General features: G+C 46.3%; 1 protein-coding gene across 1 annotated transcript in view; it reads right to left on the bottom strand.

Annotated features, from left to right (window-relative positions):
- The window catches only part of LOC108530051 (astrotactin-2-like), a 562,148-nt gene extending 540,171 nt beyond the window's left edge, over window positions 1-21,977 (bottom strand). Inside the window, exon 1 of the mRNA XM_017872710.1 lies at window positions 21,670-21,977. The gene's annotated coding sequence lies outside the window, so the exon portion shown is untranslated. The remainder of the gene's footprint in view (window positions 1-21,669) is intronic.
- Between the last annotated feature and the right edge of the window lie 6 nt (window positions 21,978-21,983).

Genomic DNA, 21,983 nt, shown 5'->3' on the forward strand with positions numbered 1-21,983 from the left:
AGAGCTCCTGAGGCTTCTCTTGCTAAGGCCTAGGAATGAGCAGGCTCTGAGGTGGAATGGGCAGGCTCTGGGGCTGGATATGTAGACTCTGGGGTGCAACGGGCAGACTCTAGGGTAGAATGGGAAGGCTCTGGTGTGAAATGGGCAAGGTCTGGGATATGGGGGAGGAGGAGGAGATGAGAAGGGAAGGGATGGCTGAGAACAGGCCCATCAAGGGTCCAGAATTTCTAATGGTAAGTGTGATTAATGGATTCATCTAGGACATCCTGGACTATAAGATGTACCAGACTTTGCAAGTGAGAGCTGATGATACAGCATTTGTATTAGCAATCCTTGGTGTGTTTTCAAAATAAATTGCCTTAAACTTTCATCTTCAAAATGGATCTCTTTGGGGTTACTGTCATGCCCGTCCGTGTGAAGAGACCACCAAAAAGGCTTTGTGTGAGCAACGTGGCTGTTTATTTCACCTGGGTGCAGGCGGGCTGAGTCCGAAAAGAGCGTCAGTGAAGGGAGATAAGGGTGGGCCGTTTTATAGGATTTGGGCAGGTAAAGGAAAATTACAGTCAAAGGGGTGTTGTTCTCTGGCGGGCAGGAGTGGGGGTCACAAGGTGCTCAGTGGGGAGCTTTTAAGCCAAGATGAGCCAGGAAAAGGAATTTCACAAGATAATGTCATCGCTTAAGGCAAGGACTGGCCGTTTTAACTTCTTTTGTGGTGGAATGTCATTGGTTAAGGCTGGGCAGGGCATTTGCACTTCTTTTGTGATTCTTCAGTTACTTCAGGCCATCTGGGCCTATACGTGCAAGTCACAGGGGATGCGATGACTTGGCTTGGGTTCAGAGGCCTGACAGTTACTGGTTACAGTCCTGTCATGGAAGTCAGTGCTACCAACATTAATTGGCACCTATTCAATAACAGATTCTGTACCAGGCAACAGGAGACAGAAAAGGCAAGGGTCCTTCCATTCCCTCAAGAGTTTCATAGCCAGTGCTGTTCAACATAAATTTCTGCAATAATGGACACGTTCTATGTCTATGTTATTCAATATAGTAGCCAAGAGTCACATGGCTATTATTTAAATTTATAAAAATTAAGTAAAATTTAAAATTAGTTGCCCAGTGATCCTAGACACACTTCATATGCTCAATAGCCACCTATTGTTAGTGGTTACTATATTGGACTTTGCAGGTGGAGGATGAGATAAGAGAGAAACATCAATATTTCCATATAAGGGAGGAGGCCTAAGAATGATAAATAAAGTATCCTGAATAAAGTTAATCAAAGATAAATAAGGCAACGAAGGAAAGTGGAAGGAGGAATAAAGAAAGAAAGTTTCTGTGAGGAAAGTAGCTTATAAGAAACAGGTAAGTTCCACCAGCAGAAATGCAGGAGAACAAGGTTGTCCCTGACAGAGGATACAGCTTGAGCAAAGTCACAGAAATGGGAAAGTAAAGCTTATTTTCCAGACAGTGAAATCCTCAGTTTGGCTGAAGTGTAGGCAAAGGAACTGAGAGAGAGACAAGCAATAGAGGTGAGCTGGGTCCTTATGCGGAGGACTCAGTTGCTAGGGAATTTGCTCTTAATCTTGTCAAGCAGTGGGGAGCCACTGAGGATTCCAAGTGAGAGAAAGACAACCTTTGGGAATGATTCTTCAAGTATCTACTTGAAGAAAGAAACTGCAGCAGTAGAAATTTGCAAGAGACTGGGAGGGTGATGAGGGTGGGGAAATGAGGAAAGAGCATGGGGGGAAATGAGGAAGGAGAAGCCGCTACTGGATTACAAGACAGAAAGCTGTATGGGACCCTTATTCCTCCCACAATAAGAATGGCATCTAAAAGTCTATCATTGTGAAAGGCAGATCCCTGAAGTCATTTCCTGAGCCAATGTCTTTTCAGAGGCAGAATCATACAAGAAAGAAGCACTTTCTTATAACCATTTGTTAGCCCATTAACCTATATAGCAGGACTCCTTCTTCCCCAAATGCCACCCCCACTGCGTCCCCTCACTGTGTCCCCCCACTGGGGCAGGGTCCCTGACAATTGGATAGAAGAAAGGAAACACAGAAGAAAGGAAAATGAGACGGGGAGAAGAGGTCTTTAAAAAAACATGTGCTGGGAAGTCAAAACAAATTCCCAGCCATTCCTGCTGGAGGAGATTTTATGGGGCGAGACATCCCCAAAATAGGTTTTGAATTATACTCTGCATCTCATAAAACACAGGAACTCTTGGCAGCCCGCTCACACACACTGCCCTCTCGTTACCTGCCCAACAGTCCCCAAAGGTAGGCATGCCGGGAAACCCAGTGGAGGGGAAATAACTCAAGGCTGGTGTTCTGAGTTCTGTGTTCATAAGCAGCCTCACTCTCTTCACGTCAGGAAATGTAGCAGCCTTCTCCCAGCCTTTGCCTCCCTCTATGCAATAAGAAAGCTGGCTGTGGCCGGAGGGCCCTGAGAGTTCTGAATTTGGATAATCTGGGGGAATTGCAGTGCAGATAGGCAGAGTTACATAGAACCCCCATAAAACCATACATGTATGTGGTGAGGGCAAAAAGGACTTGAAGGGGAATGCCTGTTGAGGTGTGGTCCCAGATGGAAAAAAAATATTCGTTAATATTTAATTATTTTCTAAAAGTACTGAAAGCTACTGCTGAACAACAACAAGAAAAATCTGCAGAATATTCCTGGTCTTTGGGAAGTCAGTGTGATCCGGGAATTTAACAGCAGCTCTAACATGCTCGGCTACTTCACTATTGGAACCACAGTTTTCTCATCTATAAAACAAGAAAGCCATCCCAAAGCACGAGGACATCAACGGCAATTGCTGAGTAAACCTAGGAAGGGTTATGAACTACAAGAGTCAGGAGTTCCTGGCTCATCTCTGGGATTCTGTTTCCTCCTCTTTAAGTTAGAATTTTGGACAAATGATATCTAAAGCCTCAGCCACTAAAGCTGCTATGACTTAATGCCTCTGTCAACCTGAAATGTATATATTTCAAAGGCTTTCAGCTGGCCTTCTCTCCGCTAGATGAGCCTGCGTGTCATGTTATCTCTGTAGAATATTCCGGGCCTCCCCAGCTATGAATGCTTACACTGCTAAAGTGCTGCCTCTCCAGCACTCAGGGACTTTGCCACCAGCTAAGTTGTATTTTACAGGAAGCCAATTTGTTTTCCAGACCTGCTTATGCTCATTATATTTCTTATAATTACAAAACTTAGTTTAGTTATTTTATTTTTGTGTGTATATTGTAGGTGCATATATTTATGGGGTACATGAGATGTTTTGTTGTTGTCGTTTTGAGACAGAGTCTCACTCTGTCGCACAGGCTAGAGTGCAGTGGCTTGATCTCGGCTCACTGCAACCTCCGCTTCTTGGGTTCAAGTGATTCTTCTGCCTCAGCTTCCTGAGTAGCTGGGATTACAGATATGCACCACCATGCCCAGCTAATTTTTGTATTTTTAGTAGAGACAGGGTCTTCCCATGTTGGCAAAGCTGGTCTCAAACTCCTAACCTCAAGTAATCTGCCCGTTTCGGCCTCCAAAAGTGCTGGGATTACAGGCGTGAACCACCACACACAGCCATATGAGATATTTTGATACAGGCATGCAATGTGAAAAAAGCACATCATGGAGAATGGGGTGTCCATCCCCTCAAGCATTCTTTTTTTTTTTTTCCAAAGGGGAGTATCGCTTTATCACCCAGGCTAGAGTGCAGTGGCAATCTCGGCTCACTGCAACCTCTGCATCTCAGATTCAAACAATTCTCCTGCCTCAGCCTCCAGAGTTGCTGGGACTACAGGCACTTACCACTATGCCTGGCTAATTCTTTGTATTTTTAGTAGAGACGGGGTTTCACCATGCTGGCCAGGCCAGTCTCGAACTCCTGACTTTGTGATCCGCCCACCTCGGCCTCCCAAAGTGCTGGGATTACAGGCGTGAGCCACAGCGCCTGGCCCATCCCCTCATGCATTTATCCTTTGAGTTACAAACAATCCAATTACACTCTTTAAGTTATTTAAAAATGTACAAAACTTAATGACATATTCTGCAAATTAAAAATTTATGAGCATCCAAGAAAGTGGTTTCTAGGAGGACTAAGTGGATTTTACTATTTAAAATAAACAAAGAGAGTCACTTAAATATTGCTGTTGAATTGGGTCAGGTGCAACAACTATAAAAATTTAGAAAGGAATCATAAAACTCTAGAAAAAATTACTTGGCAAGCATTTTTTGGTCCTCAGTCTCCTTTAATGAAACCAACACTGGAGATCATATCTGGTGTATTATGAGCATGGTCTATGGAAGACAGATGGCATGGAACTCCAATCAGCTGACCCAGCCTCCAAGAGGCAGCCTTGGGCCTACATCTAATAATTGGCAAATGTATGCACATTTACGTATTTTAAGTTAAAATGAAATGTTTACGGTGCATCTATTACTTTTTATGATTCTCCACTTTAATGCACTTTTTCTACTAACTGACCAACTGCCAGTCTAAATGGCTTCAAAAACAAGGATTTCTAGGGCAAAGAATTAAACCTAAATGCAGTTAGCCCTCTCCTGAATAGTTTGTCTCCCCACACAAATGGGAAGTTTAAGGAAGAAGAAGAGAAGCACTGATTTAGCAATTATGTCCAATGCCATGCCAGAGACAACCACCCCCGACAGGTTGTAATAACTAGTCCCTTTCTAGCTTCTCCTTTGCTGAGCTCAGTTTCTTGTACTTCACCTGACAGAAGAATCATCATATTCCACACTCTGTGTTTCATATGTATCTGCATGTATGTATATGTGTACATGTATGTTTCTGTTACGTGTGTGTGTGTATGCATGTGTATGTGTAAATCAAGCAAAGGAAAGTAAAACAGGAAAATTCCCTAAGACCTAGAGGAAATCTTGACATAGATTCAGGGGCCTGAACATTCTAGGGGGTGGTTTGTAAAGCTGGCTTAATGTTAATTATAAGATGGACAGTAAGATTCCTTCAATCACACTACCACCAAAAAATACAGGAGGAACATTAACCATCTCCTTTCCAATATATCGTGCATGGAGAATGGAGGCCGACACCGTGGTTTGGACATAGTGCCATCCTTCTGAAACATTTTTTAAGTGTTTAAATGAATGTTTTGTTCAGATGAACTTGAAGCTCCAATGTTACAGGCAGGTAAGAGTGGAGCACTTCGGTAACAGAAATCCAGAGCAACTCATACTCCCCTGATCTATCTTGGAGGCCAGCTGTAGAAACCAATGCCCTAATGAAAAGACAATTCTATCAATATCCCTGCGCTGCCTGCAGGAAACTTGCAGGATGAACTCGGACAAATCTCTACCCCTCTGTTACACCAAAGGTGGCTGTTCACAAACATTATCTATTCCACATTCCTGCAAACTGTTTACCATGGCCACCTTTGAGGAATGAGTTCGGGGGCGGGGGCGGGGAGAGACTTTCAGGTTTTCCTTTCTGATATACCCAAATTGCATTAATGTATTACAACAACCTTGTATTCTTTCTGTTAATTTTTTTTTTTTTTTTGAGATGGAGTCTAGCTCTGTCACCCAGGCTGGAATGCAGTGTCACGATCTTGGCTCACTGCAGCCTCCGCCTCCCGGGTTCAAGCAATTCTCTTGCCTCACCTTCCCGAGTAGCTGGGACTACAGATGTGCGCTGCCACACCTAGCTAATTTTTTGTATTTTTAGTAGAGATGGGGTTTCACCATGTTGGCCAGGATGGTCTTGATCTCCTGACCACCTTGTGATGCACCCGCCTCGGCCTCCCAAAGTGCTAGGATTACAGGCGTTAGCCACTGCGCCTGGCCCAAAACATAAAATTAAGGTTGGAAATTCAATAAACACACGTGTACTCTTTGCTGGAATTACAGATATTAAAGAGAAATGATGTTTAACTTAGAAAGCTTACATACTAACAAGAAAGGCAGACAGGCAATCAACAATATTTCTATGTAAATACTGACTGCAGTGAATATACAAAATGCTTGGGAAATAACTGTTTTGGGGGGAGCCAGGAAAGTCATCTTAAAAGGAGTGAGGGAACATTCATCCTGGATCTTAAAAGATGGTAGTTATGAGGCAGAAAATATATTTTTTAAATTTATATATTAAAGGAAATCTGACATTTAAGTGAGCAAAATTTGAATTTTAGAGGACTATTTTCGTCTCTGTGCTTGGGTCAATCAACGTTTTCCAAGTATCAAACCAGAGATGAATTTAGACGGCATTTAGACAGCACATGAGTGGGTTTTTTTGTTTGTTTTGTTTTTAACTTCAATAGATGCATACTTACTTTTGCAGGCTATCTTCCATTTACTGCAAGTTATTTTGGTGTTCCACTCATGACAGTGATACAAAGCTTCCTTTTTAAAATAAATACAACCAATCCCGTTACTACTGACCTTATGCAATAAACTTCATCTCTCTGAATGGCCATTTCTTCATCTGTAATGCGGTTTTACTAAAAATACTCATAGAAAGGGGTTTTATAAATCAAAAAGTGCAAATGTTATTATCCCAATAGTCTGTGAGCACCCTGCTTTTCTATACCACTAGAGACGCAGCACAGGGTCTGGGATGGAAGGACCACTGAAGAATTACTAAAAGTTCTTAACACAAGGCAGAGAGGCAAAGGTTTTCAGGTTGAACTGGTTTAGTCTAGGAAATGGGAATAAAATTCATCCCCTATGCTAATCCCAGTTGACTGGTAGTGATTGATGAGGCATTGCACTAAGAATCTCTGGTTTTCATTAAGTGATTGATTAGCAATGTCAGTCATGAATACAGAAGTGGACAGTGGCAGCATGGCCAAACATAGTTTCCACTGATTATTCATTTATTCATTCAAAAAATATCTATTGAGTATCTACTATATGATGGGCACATCTCTAGGCACATGGGATTCTGCAGCAAACCAGACTGGATGATTTCTCCTCTCTCTTGGAGTAGCCTATGCAGCCCAATCTTCCCCGCTTCCCTGAAGGAGACCTGGCTCTTACAATATTCACTTAATCTTCCCTGAGGCCAAAAAAAGGACTGCCATTTATTTAAGGTCACACAGCAAATCAATGGCAGAAACAGGACTAGACTCCAGGCACTACCTCCAAATTCAGCACAGCTGTGTACTTACCAGACTTGCAAAACCTGTTTGGTTTTCCTAGCTCTGCAGCTGCCCTTTCTCAGCCATCAGCCTTTCCACCTGCTCTACTTTTGTGGGGAGGACAGAACTTCTGTTTTTGTGGGGAGGACAGAACTTCTGTTTTTGTGGGGAGGACAGAACTTCTGTTCCCTCCTGGAAGCAGGCAGGCAGGTGAGCAGGGGGTTGGGGGTGGGGGGGCAATTCCCTAGAGGCTTCTGTGGTTTGGAGAGATGGATTGAAGAGGTCAGAACAATAAAAGAGAGAGAGAAAAGAGGGGAGGGAGGGACAGTAGGAACCCCGCCATTGGCAGACCGGTAATTGGTTACTTTGGGCAGTCCCCCTCCCTGGGGAAAGCTAGAGAGAAAGTAATTGAAGAAGGTTCCCTAATAAATTAGTGCGAGACTGGGCTTGAAAACTCTAGTCGCACCTGGGTTCAGAGCTGAGTGTTTGATCTTCAGAGGCCCCAGAAAGGACAGGGAGAGAAGGAAAGGAGAAAGCTTTATCTAACTGTAACTCTAGCCTCAGAAGTTCCCAGAGGGAACCCTTCTCTCCCTCCTGGGCTCCTGGGATCACTTAGTTTAATCTCATTACATTAGAGATGAGGGAAAGCCTGGAAAAAAGGAGGAGACTTGACCACAGACACCCAGCGGAACTAGGACCAAAACCCACGATTTCTAGTTCTAGTCCTCTCCACCATATTACACTGCCTCTGGGTTCCATGAGATCTTTACCCACATGACTTGCTTCGAGTGATCCCAAGCTCTCTCCAACTGCAAACGAGGGGTAGGGAGGGGGCTGGTATTAGGGATTAAGGTACAGGCTTATTTCCTTTTGTTTATTTAACAAACACATAGGTAGCATGTACTAAGCACCAGGTACTGCTGAACATACTTTATAAACTTTAGCTCCTGGAATCCTCCTCCTAATAAACAACAGAACAACCTGATGAGGTAGTGATCCATCAGAAGTGGTGTTCACAAACTATCACCCCCATTTCTGCCCATTTTGTCAGGAAATATCTACTCAGAACCTACAGTGTGATGTCCCTCAACTATGTAGCTGAGGGAGCAAAATGATGAACAAGACACACTCCCTACCTCCAAGAACCTGTCAGGTAAAGGCTTTTAAAAATAACTGAGATAGCCAAGAGTGTGGTGTATAAGGGTGCTACTTTGGTCCAGGAAGACTACTTGGAAGAGGTAATATTCGAGTTTTGTGAGCAAGGGAGAAAATGGTAGAAGGCAACTCAGAGAGAAAGGCAAATTATTTACAATTTTGTAGACACTGAAAAAGAATGAGGATTTTATCCTAAAAACAATGAGAAATAATTGCAGGTCATAAACAGGGGAGTGGCAAAATATAATTTATTGTTTGGAAGACATCATTTTGGCTACTGTGTAGAGCAGAGGTTGGCAAATGTTTTCTGTAAAGGGCCAGTTAATAAATATTTTAAGCTCTGCAGGCCAGATACTTTGTATTGCCACTGCTTGACTTTGTCATTATAGACCATAAGCAGCCACAGACAACACATAAACAAAGGCATGTGGCTGTGTTCCAGTACATTTTTATTTATAGGTACTGACATCTGAATTTCATATGATTGCCACATGTCAACAAATATTCTTATTTTGACTTTTTGTCAACTATTTTTAAAAAGCTAATAGGCTTATGAGCTGAAACAAACAAACAAGCAATTGTTTAGATTTGGCCCATGGGCTATATGTAGTATGGCATAAAGAAAGGACAGAGAATGGAGAGGCAGCAGGAAGACCAGTTAGGAGGCTGATGTGGGAAAGGACGGCAGCTTGGATGAAGGTGATGCCAGTGAAAACTATGAAAAGTTAATTCTGAAAATCTGTTGTTTTTTGAGAAAGAGTCTAGCTCTGTCACGGAGGCTGGAGTGCAGTGGTGTGATTTCAGCTCACTGCAATCTCCACCTTCCCAGTTCAAGAGATTCTCCTGCCCCATCCTCCCCTGTAGCTGGGATTACAGGCACCTGCCACCACACCCGGATAATTTTTGTATTTTCAGTAGAGGGGGTTTCACCATGTTGGCCAGGCTGGTCTCAAACTCCTGACCTAAAGTGATCTGCCCGCCTCTGCGTCCAAAGACCTGGGATTATAGGCGTGAGCCATCGCACCTTGCCTGAGAATCATTTTAGAAGCAAAACCATCAGGGTTAGCTGACTGAAAGCGTGAGAGGCAAGGAAAAGGATGAAGAATGACTGCTTAGCTTGAAAAACTAGGCTAATAATAGTTTGATTTCTTGAGACAGGGAGATGTGGGTAGAGCAGGTTTGGGGGGCAAATCACACATCAATAGTGTGATCCCAGACAAGAAGGAGAGAAACACAGGTTTCCTACGGGCTTCTGAATAAAATAAAGGACGCTCAGTTCACTTTGAATTTCAGATAGTCAGTGAGACATTTTTAGTGTAAGTATGTCCAAAATACTGCATGGAACATACTTATACTAAACAAGTATTCATTATTTATCTGAAATTAAAATTAACTTGGCATCCTGTATTTTTATTTGCTAAACATGGCAACCCTACAGGGAGTGGGGTGGGGTGGTGGTGGTGGTGTGATGGACGGTATGTAGGTCTACAGGAAAAAGAAACCTAAGCCCAAGAGGAGAAAGAGAAGGCTTCTTACAGATGACACCCCTTAGAGCAGATGCTACAGCTAAGTCTAAGAGTTGGCCACGTGAACCAGGAATACAAAAACAATCTCAACAGAGAGAAGAGAATGAGCATGCTACCCTCAGACATTTGCAAGTCATTAATGAGGCTAGAGCCTCAAGGGAGGAAAAGAACATCAGAGGATGAGGCTGAAGAGTTTCTCACAGGGCTTCACTTCACAGAGGTTCTCTAGGTACAGGCCAGGGTGTCAGTACATTTGCTGAAGTTCGGATTCCCAGTCCTCTCCCCAGGAACCTCAGCAGGTCTGGCCTTGAGAGCCCAAGGTCTATGGTGATTCTGATGAGCAGCTAATTTGAGGAAAGCCTGGGTTAAATAATCTGGAAACTCTTCCACCTACAAATCCCGGGAGCCAAACAAGTTGCTGTTAACTGTAAAAGTCTTGAAAAGAGTAATTCAGATAATCAGAGGAAAGGAAGCATTGAATAACTGTGCAGCCTCCCATGGGGACCCTCTAGAATGGAGCTCTGTCCATTTGGAGGACAATAGGGAATCCAGAATGTTTGTCAAAGGATCAGTCCTGCTCCTGAATAGTCACCCTGTCTGGCACCTGGCTCTCATTTGGTGCTATCTCCCAGCTCTGTGCAAGTAGACCAGACTGTGCCTTCCCCCTGATGCCTTCCCCCAGTGTCCCACCCCTTCCCTCCTCCGCCCACAACCACCACTGAAATGATTCCCCCAAATGCAGCTATTACTGTGACTGGAAATCTCTTTACTGCTGATTCTGCTAATGGAAATGTTCCTTCCCTTTTCGGCTGCTTGCAAAGCCACTCGTGACTTCCCCGGGTGCATGAGAGCAAGGCTTTGTCAGCCAGCCACCACCAGAAGGGAGAGGATTCTGCCCCGCCTGCTCCCACAACACCCACCTGCCTTAGACTCAGTCTCTAAGAGCTCTTCTGTCCCAACTGTCCTCAAACAACCCCGGAATTCCCTGCTTTCCCCAGCTTCCCCCAGCTCCAAGAGAATGAGCAGACATCAATGGTCAATTTCATCCTTTTTTGCCTTGGTGGGGAGGAGGGGAGGTGGAGAGGAGGCATAAGAGGAGCATAAGGGAGTGGAAAGAGGGGGAGGGGAAAGGAAATTTACATTCATTATTGATTCATACCTCCACCTCCTTCCAAAAAAAGGATTCCAGGTGGCGAAGAGGCACAGAGCCCAAGCTGTGTACCAGACACTGCGCTAGGTGCTTTGCACACACTATTTCCATAAGGATCACACAGCTTAATGTAAGTAAAAAGTTAGCACAGTGCCCGGTGCTGACTAAAATGTGGTTATGGAGGGCTCTCCAAAACTAAGTGACTATGATGTTTTCTTCATTTTATTGATGGGTAAGCAGAGGCTCGGAGGAGTGGTATACATAAATCTAAAGCTAGGAATTAGCACATCTGGGATTTGATCCCAGGGCTTTTGGTCCTCAGACCTGGCCAAAGTCCCACTCAAGCACACTGCCACCATCAGAGGACCTGAGCTAGAGACTTGGCTGTGCTGTGGATTAGCGGCAGGACCTTGGAAAATGTCCTTGTCTTTGCTACATAGATGGAGGAGTTGGGTTGGATCTCAAAGGCATCATTTTACCTCGTTCTAATAATCTAGAAGGATACACTATATATTTGGATTTTTACAGCATTATAATATATTACATGTGTGTGTATGTATAATATAGATCCCATATTCAAGGAGGAAACACAAAAACTGCACAATGATGCTAAGAAGTACTGAGTGGACAAATCTGACAAGGTTGAGCAGGAGTAATAAGCAAGTTCACCTAGCAGGATAGCGGCTACATCTCAGACACCCTGATCATTTCCCAAGAAAGGACATAGAGCTTACACAAATTTCTCAGAAGACAAGATCACTGGTCCCCTAGTAAACACTTGGCAGAGCATAAGGAGACAACTCTTTGGGAATTGAAAAATGAGATCACTTGGACACAGGAAAGGGAACATCACACACCGGGGCCTATTGTGGGGAGGGGGAAGGGGGGAGGGATAGCATTAGGAGATATACCTAATGTAAATGACGAGTTAATGGGTGCAGCACACCAACATGGCACATGTATACATATGTAACAAACCTGCACGTTGTGCACATGTACCCTAGAACTTAAAGTATAATAATGGAAAAAAAAAAAAAAGGTTGGGGGGAAAGAAGAAAAGGGAAAAAAGAAGAAGGAAAGGGGATGGGGAAGAAAGGAGGGAAGGTGGAAAGAATAGAGGGAGGGAAGGAGAGAGGAAGGAAACCAAGAAGGTACAGAAACATAGGAGTTTGCTTGTCAAGTGGGTCCAGGAATAACAAGAGGCCTCTGGAGAGTATGAGACAAGGCCTGATGCTGTCTCGGCAAAGCAGCAAGGAGCAAGCAAAGGGGCCTGGGGAGCTGCTGAGTCAGCTCCTGGCAGCACAGAACAAGGTGCTCAGTCCCTTGGGCCTGTGAGGCTGTCACACCTGAAGTTCCTGTATAAGAACTGCCTACAACTTCTTGGTAATGAGAAGAGGATGACATAAGAAGTAAGAGTCTAGAGATGAAAAGTTGAGAGCATCTCTTGTTCTATGCAGCATGCAAGGCAGACAGAACATAGACTACAGAACCAGGCAGACCTGGGTTTGGACTGAGCTTAGCTGTATAATAGCTGTGTGATCTTGGGTAGGTTCCTTCACTCCTCTGAGCCTCAGAGCTCACCCTGTGACATGGGATGAACTACATCTGTCCTTCAGCACTGTGGAAAGAATACATAACAAATGTACCATCATGGCACCTGGGGCATAGTACACGTTACATAAAATGCTCACGGTTTTCATAGCCTATCCTATGCTAAGATGATAAAGTCCAGTTACATTACAACTCTGGAATTCCAACTCCTCCTGTCCCCAGATTCCCAGCTGCCCTTCCCTAAGATGGAAGGAAAACACATAGGGTTCAGTAGATCTGGGATCTGGCATCTGCTTTACCACAGGCTTGGTGACCTTGATTTCCCCATCTTTATATAGAAGTGTTTCATTTAGATAATGTCCTAAATTTTTCCATTTCTGATATTCGATATCATGATACACCCGGAACCATGGTGTATCATTTCCCTGAAACTTGTATTGTCTCTTTGTTTGCTACAATGCAAACGTTCTAATCATTTACCTGCTTTCCAAGCTGCTCAAGACAGAGTCTTCTCCAAACACAATGATCTTTCCTTTAATCACATTGTTCTCATTAGCTATCCTGCAATCACCCCAAAATAACCAGGAGACAGGATAAGGAAGCAGCAATGGCTACGGGTGCTTAGAAGAGGGAAGGCTCTGGGGGATGGATGGTGCAATTTCAGCCCATCTTAAGTTTTGTCTACTGTGGATTCTGGGATGACACTTAGCAAACCCAGAGTTCTAGTTCTCTAAGATCTCCTGCACACCTACAATGTGCCAAGTAAAGGGTGAGTCACCACAGCCCCAGAGATGAAGGAGGTACATTAGCTGCTCACAGGGTACACAGGCAAACAGTGTGAGACAGATGAGGAAACATACAGCGTAAATTCTGGTCTCGCTCTGCTCCAAGCCACCTTTACTTTTCATCAGTAGAGACTCCTTTGGGCTTTCCTGCACCCATCGTTGGTCCTGTTTGGAGCAGTGTGGGAAATTCTTGTGAAACATAAGTCAGACCTTGGCACTCTTTTGCTTAAAATTCTGCAGAGCTCTTGATTTCACTCAGAGTCAAAGCACAAATCCTGACAGTAGTTTGTACGGCCCTACATGACTGGGCTCTTCTTTTTTTCTCTGACATCCTGTCCTGCCACTCCTCCTCCTCTACCACCACTTGTTGACTGCATTCCAGCCACACCGACCTTCATGCTGTCCCTTGAAAGGTCCAGGTGTGCTCCTAAACTAGATAATCAGCTTGGATTATCCAGCTAGGAGCTGTTCTCTGCCTGGAATGTACTTTTCCTAGATACCTGCTTGGCGAACTCCTTCCCCTTACTTCAGCCTTTGTTCCAATCTCACATTCTCAATAAGCTCTTCTCATTCTATGTTATTTAATATTAAAACCCATGTCCTTATCTCAGAACTCTTGATTCTCTTTTCCCTTAATTTTTCCCTTTTCTGTAGAATTTTTCATCTTCTCACATACTACATAATTTACTTATTATGTCTGTTGTCATTGTCCCCTCCCTAACACACACACACACACACACACACACACACAAACACACACAAACACAGAGGGATAAAAGCTCTCTGAATGCACAGATCTTTGTCTTTTGTTCTCTGATGTATCCTAGGTACACAGAACAGTGCCTCTCACATCACTAGTGGTCAGTAATGCAAAGGGCCTGGCTATGATTATAGCAGTCTTTATTGATAGTGGGCACCAAGGCTCAGAGTGTTCAACTCTGGTACAGAAGGGTCAGAAAAGGCTTCAAAAATAAGCTGACACCTGAATTCGGTCTTGAAAGGTAAGAAGGCATTTCCCCGGTGGGTGGTGAGGTAAAGGTGCTGAATAAGAAGGAAGGGTTCTTAGTAGAGAACAATCTGGCAGAGCGTGATCAGGGACCTTGTACTACTACGATAGGGAGGGGGAAATTCATCATCTTCAGAACAATGGGGAACCAGTGAAGTGCTTTACAAGAGGATGGCCATTATCAGATTTGGGCTTTTAATAAAATCACTTTGTCTGCAAGTACAGAGGATGGATTAGAGGGGTAAGACTAGAGGTAGACAGACCAGTGCGTTGACTGTTGAAATTGTAGTAGAGAGAAGTGTTGAGGCCTGAGCTTGATAGTGACTGCAGCACTGGGGATGAAGTAGTTTCCCTTCATAGTTTGTAACCTACAACATCCTTGTCAAATTTCAACTCACAGACTTGGATGCTTATATATTCTAGTATGCTAGTAAGAAAGCTACACATATTTCAGTTTTGAATCTTGCATTGCATAGTCACCACCCACTCCTTTTCCATTCAAAAGGGAGTTCTTTTGGGGGGCTATTGTCCAAAAGAGCTATAATCAGTAGAGAAAAGCCAGTGAAAGGAGAGAGCAAGTGCTAGAGAATAGAACAACTCTCATTGAGCACTGGTGCCTGCCTCTTTCTGGGGCAGAAAGGCTGTCTGCTCTGTTGCAAGGGAAAAAAAAACCAGTTCTCTCTCTCACTATAGTTAATCTTTTGTTGCCACTAGCTGGTCAGTATGAGAACTTGGGAGACTATCAGCTCTGGAAAGGAAGCCTCCTCTAATGCTGCTGCACCCCAAGGTTAAACCTGACTCTTTTTTTCCTTTCCTGGAAAAGAGCAGACTTCCTCCACCCACCCCCAAAGGCACCTAGGGTGACAGGCAGTGAGGCTTCCTTCTGCCCCAGAACAAAACCCATCAACTCAGGTGCTTAGGATAGATTGGTGCCAATCAGTTGGATACTCAGGCAGGAAAACCAATTCAATTTCCCTAAAGAGATTTTTCCTTGTAGATTTTTTTTTTTTTTTGGCAAGGGGAAAAGGAAAGAGTGTCCTCCTTTATGATGTTGAACTAACTTGTAGAATCTGTGATGTGTTTAAACCCAATGGCTCTTGTGAGAGGCCCAGGAATGTGATAGAAAGAGGCAGTGTGGGATTCAAGACAACTGGGCTTACATTTGGACTGTAGGGTAGGTTTCTCCCCTTGTCTAGGCCTCAGTGTTACCATATAAAATGGAGGGGTTGAATTCAGTGCCCTATGAGTCTGTGATGGTGGGAGCCCATCAAAGTCGACGGTTGCAGTGACAGTTTTCCAGACTTCATTCAAGAAGTCACTGTCAGTCTATTCTCCTCTCCCCACATCACACACGTTCACAATGGCCTATGGCAAACAAGGCTTAGTGTATAACAAAGCAAGGAGGTGAGGAGCAGGAGGCTTTGCCAGCCAAAGGCCTAGTCAATCCTCCTGCTGCATCTGCTATAAATTAAAATCACAGAGTAGTTTTGCAGACTGAGGGCCCAGTTCAGGAAAATGATCAAGCCGTCGGTCACGCCAAAGCTTGCAGAGCTCTGCTGCCTAGGTTGGTATCACTGACCCCCAAAGAAATAGCAAATCTGGTCTGCCTTGACCAAATCTAAGCCTTGCTAATGGCTGAAATGAACTCTCCCCTCTCTCCGCCCTATGCAGTCTCAGAAACATAGTACTTTCTGAGGGGAGACAACATATTTCACTCTGCTCTGAGCATTAAATAAATTTCATCAGCTTTGAGATGGAAAGAAGTAGGGTGGGGTATGGAGTGAGGGAAGTAAATGGAAAAGAGTAGAATTAGATCAGAGGTCACTAAACACCACCTCGCCCAAGACCCTTGTTTACAATGTCCCAGAAACCTAGACCATCACACCAAGATGGGAACTTGAAGTTTAACTGCTACCCAAATATCTCATTTAGCAGTAAGGGACTTGGTGACCAAATGAAGAAATAGCATGCATTGTTTTAAACATATCTTTGTTTTGAGAAATCACATTTTCTTGCTTCTCCATCACAGAATCTTTCTCTCACACATAATAAAAGAAGAGCGGAATTGATGCTAATGAACATTCTGTGGTCAGAAACCCCTAGAGAAGACACAGCTTATGACTATTTGTAAGCATTTTTTCCTCCCTCCAAAAAAATTACCACCCGCTTTGATTCAGCAAAAGCAGGTTAAAGCAAAATTGAGTAAGCACTCATTGCCCACCTTTAGAACCAAACCAGAAAGCAATAAGGGTATACAACTCAAATGTCTGCAAGGGTGTGGGTCCTTTCTTCAAATGTCTGCCAAACAGAGGTCCAGTCTGTGCTTGAATACCTATAAGGTGGATTGTATTACCATTAGGGGTCAGCATACTGGGTTGTTGGAAAGCTCCAGGGGACACAGCCTCCTGTAGGGCTCAGCTCTATCCTCTCAGATTTTTCAAGACATTCGTTAGAATCAGACACCCTCCCCTTCTCCAAAAGAAAACATACTCCTCATTTGTGTAGACTTTTCTTTATGGACAACGTATCCCCCTGCCACACAGGCTGGAGTGCAGTGATATGGGCACAGCTCACTGTAGCCTCAAACTTCTGGGTATAAGTGATCCTCCTGCTTCAGCCTCCCAAGTAGCCACCACACTCAGCTCACTGTTGACATTTAAAGGAAGCTTCTCCAGCTCTCCGTGGCTAAACTCCCTTCTCCCAACAATTCTTCTGGCCAGGTTCCTGGCCCCCCACTCCCTCAAGGAACCCTTGCTGACTTGAACAAGTTGGCATTTCAAACCGAATCTTCCTCCTCCTTCCAGGCCATAAGCTTCTTGCATAAAGCATCCTTTGGGACGGTCCTTTGGGACCACGCCAGCTCTATGCATGCAAGTGTACTTAAACACAGACTAATGAATAGCTTTTCTTTCTTCACACTCCCTCTCCCAAATACAGAGAACACGCCTCTCCTGTCAGGTTGATATGGCAAGCAAATTACTAAAAAAGTTGACAATGCGTGCTTATTCAATTTTATTACTTTTACCTGCTTTTGCTGAGTCAAAGCAGGTGGTAAACAGTCTTGCCTGACCGCTATCAAGCACAGAAAAAAGGATGACATTTCCCTGCCTGTGGGAATGAAAGCTAAATCCACAAGCAGACCCCGGGGCCACCTGGGGTAAGTGAGGACTGAGTGACATGCAGGTTCACCTTAGAAGCCCTGGGCTGGCAGTTGTTCCGGCTCAAGTTCTTTCTTTTCTATCAGTCCTTCCCACCACCCTCATGTTACCAGTAAAGGAAAACAGACAGTACAAAGCAAGAGGAGCTATCAGAGTCACGGAGTAGGTCAGGGCACTTCAAGTTCATAGAATCTTTACACGAAAGGATTATTTTAGAGCTCATCTACCCACTCATATTGCAGCAGAAAGAATTGAAGCTCTGGGGGATAAATGACTTATTCAAGGTCACAGTGAGCCAAGCTGAGATTTCCAGATCCTAACCAGCATTAAATTTCTAAGCTGCATTTTAGCATTCAACTTTTCCTCATTTTGCCTATTAAATCCTCCAAGGCTTAGTTCAGGTTCTTTCTGGTCCAGAAAGTGTCCCCAATCTTCTCCAAGTCTACAGAAATGCCTTCCTTCCCTGATGCTACAGAATGTATCATCTCCATCACTCATTGGCACCAATGAATAAAATGCCTTTTGATATCCAAAAGTCACGAAACTTTGAGCTGGAAGGGTCATTGGATGTCATTTAATTCATGTTTCACTTTCAAACTTACATAGGTCAGTTCACCAAGGTAGCTGAAGTTCCTTTGGAGAAAAGTCTTGTCTAACAATCCTGATGATTGTTATCCCTCTCTACTCAGCACCATAACCTGCATAAACTTCATATTTGGTTCAGAATGCCAGTTTAGCAACCTACAAGAATGTAGGTGTCTGGCAGATCAGGATTCCAGTTCCAGGTCTGCCATTTATTCCCGGTATGACTTTGGATTAGATGTTTGACCTCTCTAAAAATACTTCATCTGGCAAATGGGAGTAACAGTAGAGCCCACTCCATATATGTTATGTGAACTAATAATACAAGGCAGGAAGAAAGCTCTTAGCATCACATTAAGGATTCAATAACTATTTGCTATTCTTCGACACTTTCAGGGAGATTCACTTTGTCAATGTCATTGACTTATAATCAGATCCTAAAGAAGAGTCCCAGGCAAACAAACTTTGGAGATAGTTCACATCTGAAGGAAACTTTCATCTACTTAAGGTAGGCTGAAATTTGATAGGGAGACTAGAAATACAAAAAGGAAAGGATCTGCAAAAAAAAAAAAAAGAGACTTGCTTCCAGAATGGGCATTATCAATAATAGCTGCTAACTGAAACAAAAGAGGCAGAATGGAGGGAGGCAGGGTTAAGTGTGAAGGTGACCTTGGTGCATGCAGATGGGAGATAGTATGTGCAAAATTACCTTGAGGTCCCCCATTTGAGTTTGAGCAAACTGAGAATTCTCCCTTTTGTTTGTCCCCCTTTAATACCAGGGATGGTTTACCCCCACTAATTCTGGTCCCAGGACCCAAAGTGACCAGAGGGCTTTGGTGGACACCATCACCCCCTAGTGGTGGCTTCACACTCCCCACTATTGACAGAAATTGGCATTTACCAACTTTGCATGCCCAGCTGTGGCACTGGCCATGTCCGAATCCCCTGAACTGACAAGCTGATAGTGAAAGCTGCCCAACTCGCCAGAGACAAACGCTAGGCAGGATGTTTAAAAGTCTGGGGATGGGATGGGGCTGCCTTGGGACACTAGAAAGAGATGGCCATAAATGACTCATAGTATCAGCCCCAACCCCACCCCTCCCACCACACCCACCCCTCCTACCACCCCCACCTCACCCCTCCCACTCCCCAACCCCCAGCCGCCCGCCCCACCCAAACTCCTAATGCTAGGCCCTCCCAGAGCTCATTGTGCACTCCGTGTTTACACACAAACAGTCGAAGACCAACACAAATAAAAATCCCACGTCTCCCTACACAGCTCCTGCTATACCCAGCCATCTGGTGACTACCTCGCTAGCCAAATCCCCGTTGGGAGCGCCTAAAGCTGCCAGCCCAGGGCGCTAGGGGGAAAAGGAGGAGGCAAGAACCCAATCCCCCGCAAGCAACCAAAGGGCTCAGCGCTGCCAAGGAGGCCAGCCCCGTGCTCTCCAAGGTGCAGAGGGTCCCAAGCTGCCAGACTCAGGGGCCATGCATCAGAGGAGGGGGAAGGCTCCATGTGCAGGTTGTTGCCAGGAGACTCTCAAGCAACACATGGGTCCTGGGGGAATCAAGACTTCTAGTTCCTCACTCAGCTCCTTACTCAGCTTGTCCCAGGCTCACAGGCACCCATCCTGTTCGAAAGCCAAAGTTAAAAATGGCAAAGATTGTCAGTTCCAGGAATCCCGGGGCACCTATATGGGTGGCTGGACCAGGTCCTCCATATCCTCGAAGACTTGAAATGCTCTGTGGTCCTCACTGCCAAGTCAGGCCATACCCAAGGATCCTCTCATCCCTTCACTTGAATGGCCGTTTGGGGGGCGGGAGGATTTCTACCCCTCATCTCTCCGAGTACCCCGGAGTAGAGAGATCTAAAGGATGAAGGGAGAAGGGCAGGATTGGAAGTGGTAGTGAAGGGATACCTTCTGTGTCTCCAGAAAGACCCTTCCCCACGCGGAGGTGGCAAGAGCCAGCGGTGAGCGTGAGGTTAGTCCGGCGGCTCTCTAAGGAACACCACCTCCACCCTCCTTCCCTTTCTCGGACAGGGGCAGCCCCACGGGTGCACGTGGGAAGAGTACTGGTCTGTGTGTGTCCGCTCGCGTGTATGCGTGTGTGTGTCTGTTTGTTTGGTGCGTCGCACCCCAGACGAGCGCCGCGGGGAGTCCCCGGGGACCCTGCAGGGCGCTCCGCTGCCTCGCCTCCGGGAACGCTCGGCACGCTCAGGTTACAGCCTGCGAGGGCGGGTACAGGGGCCCGAACCCCGAGGTTCAAGTTCAGCAGGGGAACCACTGGCACTCGCTCAAATCCCCAGAGGCGGTAGCTTGAAAGGATGGGGAGCGGGTCACAAAAATACTTTTAACAATATCAGGGCTACCAGGAGAGCGGAGCCTAGTCCGCTGATTATTCTGTGGGTCTTTTCAGGTGAGCAAGGAGTTAACCTCGGAAGTTCAGGGATCGTAAAGGTTCTCACCTGGAAGGCCCGTCACCCTGCAGTGCCCGAGGCGGATCCCGCCGAGGCACAGACCCGGGGAAGAAGAGCTCGGGGTCTGGGCGAGCCCCTGGTGCCTCACGGGCGCTGTTGTTGGCCAGACTCCGACAACCAATACGGCCCCGCGCCCCCAAGAGGGAAGGGGAGAGCGAGCAAGCAGCGAGCGCGGAAGAGCTAAGGGGAACAACATTTTTGTAAACGCTCTCCGAGACAATTAAGCTATCAATTACCCGGGTGGGAAATCAGCGGCGCTTCCCACAGCTCCACTGAAGGGCCGACTCCGCCGGGATTCGCTCAGGGAACCAGCAGGCAGCAAGCTGCTGGCGAACTTTTCTGATTAACTTTTCCGTTGGAGCCCCCCACCCACACCCGTCTCCTCTCCTCTCCTTTTTCTTGTCTTTAAGTTATTATTATTAGCCCAGGGAGTGAGCTGCAAGGACAAACCTGCTCTCTGCCTGGAGGTGGGTAGAAAGGGAAGGCGATAACGCGGGTAGAGGGAGGCTCTAAACGTGGAGACCTCGGACTCTGAATCCCAGTTCTCAGAAACCACTCAAGTCTCTCCAGCCCCATTTCACAGATGGCCAAAACTGAGGCCCAGAAAAGGGAAGCGACTTGTCCAAGGTCACTCAGCCTGCGGAAGCCACGCTTTTGCGGGTTGAGCGATTCCACATGGAGCTACTCCTTTCCGACTCTCATGAAAAATCCATGTGGAAGGGCAGAACCCGCAACTCCGAGGCGAGAGCGAGGGGGCGGTGACGGCGGGTGGCCAGTGGCGTTGCCCGGAGGAGAAGTGGGCGGCTCGACCCGAAACTGGCTTAGGATCTGGGATGCTCCGGCCCCTAGCCAGAGCACCTTCTGCGAATGGGGTCTCCGGTGTCCGGGATGGATCAGGCAGAGCTCAAGGTCCGGACTGAGACGCAGAGGGGCAGGTTCCCACCTCTGGAGGGTTGGCACGCCCCCAGGCTCCCGCCGCGCGCTCTCCAGAACCTCCTCCCCCACACTCCTTTCCAACCACCTGTGCGACCTCCGGGCCCCTTCTCTACCCTCTGCCAACCCCACTCGGGGCAGCCCCGGGCGGGGATCCCCAGGGCGCCCCCACCCGTCCGGCCTCACGCAGGGGCTCGGGGTTCCTTGGGATCCAGCGTGTGCCGGCGCCCAGCCTTACCCAGGGTGAAGAAGGGCAGCTCGGTGTTGTCCAGATCGTCCTGCACCGCGATGCGCCCCGGCAGCTCGTTGCGCACAAAGAGCAGGAGGCGCGACTCGGCGGCTGTGCCGGCAGAGCCAGGAGAGCCCGGGGACGCGGCGGCGGCGGCTCCGGCCCCGGTCCCAGCCCCGGCCCCGGCGCGGGCGCCGCTCCAGCCGATGTCGCTCTCCCGCAGGGCGGGCAGTGTGGACACCGTGACGGTCTTCAGCCGGCACGGGCTGTCGGGCTCCTGCGAGGCAGCGGCGGTGGCGCCGGCCAGCAGCGGCGGCGGCGGC

This window comes from Rhinopithecus bieti, unplaced genomic scaffold (genome assembly GCF_001698545.2).
Source record: "Rhinopithecus bieti isolate Rb0 unplaced genomic scaffold, ASM169854v2 scaffold_7605, whole genome shotgun sequence".
NCBI classification, from domain to species: domain Eukaryota; kingdom Metazoa; phylum Chordata; class Mammalia; order Primates; family Cercopithecidae; genus Rhinopithecus; species Rhinopithecus bieti.